Below are 1,829 nucleotides of genomic sequence, written 5' to 3'. Positions count from 1 at the left end.
CTTGCTCTTATATGCATGTCGATGGGCTTCCACTGTTGCTTCCATGTTTCATTATTTCTTTTATAACCTTCCATTGTTTTTTATTCCTATATATATGTGGTTATGTGATTGGGAGAATGCTGATTTCGGTGTCCACCACTAGCCTCCTTTCATTCAGCGCAAGTTTTTCATGAGGCTAGTGAACTGAGGTGAGGTGCAATGTTCCACATTCGTAAACTTGTGTACCACATATTCCGAGAGCTCCGTGAATGTATTGAATCACCGAATAAAGATATACGCCAATAAAGACAAATTGTCAACCGTGTGTTACGTTTTTTTTGTGTGTGTAGAAACATATGTGCTGGACAGAAAAGGTGTAAATAGTTGTGCTGTTCAAGAAAAAAAAAGTGTAAACAGATAGAGCAGCATGCAGCAAGAGTGCACTAGAGTGTAGTCTTCGAATTGGGTCTCCTACGTCCTAGGCAACTCTTTATTTAACATTCTATAAAATGGTTTTTCGGTCTCGGACATGGAGTCCAGGATTGTAGTCCATGTATAATTTGTCACTCTGTGCACTTGAAAACCGAACCGAAAAACCATATAGAAAATAAACTGAACCGAACCAATTTTACGGTTTTTATGGTTTCTGGTTTCAGTATGGTATGAACTTTTCATACCGATTTGAACTTTGATTTTTTTGGTATATACCGAAAAACCGAACGGTTAACCGAATAAACAAAAGTAAAAGATAAATTTATATTTCTTGAGATGAACAACTTTACAAGTTGTCATTTTTCTTGTACATGAGTCAAATTCACTATTAAGCACGTCATTTTTTCTTGTAACTTAGTCATTTTTCTCTTTTTAAAATGCTAAGCAAGTCCATAGCCATCAACGGATGAATCAATGCATGCATATATTCTTATATACTATTTGTGTAAGATAGTATGTGTTTTGAGTCATAAATTTGCAAATTATTATTACGTTATTTCAAATTCACGTCAACTTTGGTTATTATGGTATATACCGAAACCATACCAAAATAATTTGATATATACCGAAACCGAACTGTATATTAATTTCATACCGTATTTACCGAAGCATTAATACCGTACAAACCAAAAATCCGTATAAACCGAACCATGTGAACCGAATAAACCGAACGCACAGAGTGAATAATTTGTACCCAAGATTTTTTTTGTATAAAATATGATTATTTTTTTACAACACACATGACTGAATGTTCTACTCCCATGCAAAATTATTTTGAAGAAAAAAATTCAACGTGGTTAGCAAAAAGAAGCACTATGAAAAAGCTCGTTTATTAAACATTTTGAGGTGTACGTTTTTCTTTTACACAAAGCATCATGAATGTGAGCTCTTCATGGACATTTATACGTGGGGAGAACACTCAAGAATGTCTAACAAAAAAAATAGATTTTCTCGGACATGGAGTTTAGGATTGTACTCCATGTATAAAATAGTGTCTTAGGAAATAAAGGAGTACAATCCTATCTTACATTATGGGACGGAGGGAGTATTTCTATAAAATAGTACCTCTTATGCTTTTTTTAGGACTTGTTGGCCATGTGCATTTTGTTATCTAAAAGCCAGGTATTTACTTGGTGCAGTTATCTATACCTACTATTAAAGGGAATAGGTAATCTTGGTTTGGTCATAATATTCTTAGTCCCGTGGTAATTTTTTCTTTTACGGTGGGACCTACCTAATTTTCGTCCGTCATGAGATGTTGGGGTTAATTTTTTTCGTTCGTCTATAATTTTCGTCCATCATGGGACGTTGGGGATCGAACCCAGGATGTCATATTACATACATAACACTCCAACCAA

The sequence above is a fragment of the Triticum aestivum genome, chromosome 6B, assembly GCF_018294505.1.
Source record: "Triticum aestivum cultivar Chinese Spring chromosome 6B, IWGSC CS RefSeq v2.1, whole genome shotgun sequence".
Taxonomy (NCBI): Eukaryota; Viridiplantae; Streptophyta; class Magnoliopsida; order Poales; family Poaceae; genus Triticum; species Triticum aestivum.
The sequence above is the reverse complement of the archived record's forward strand: the minus strand, read 5'-3'. Positions refer to the sequence as shown.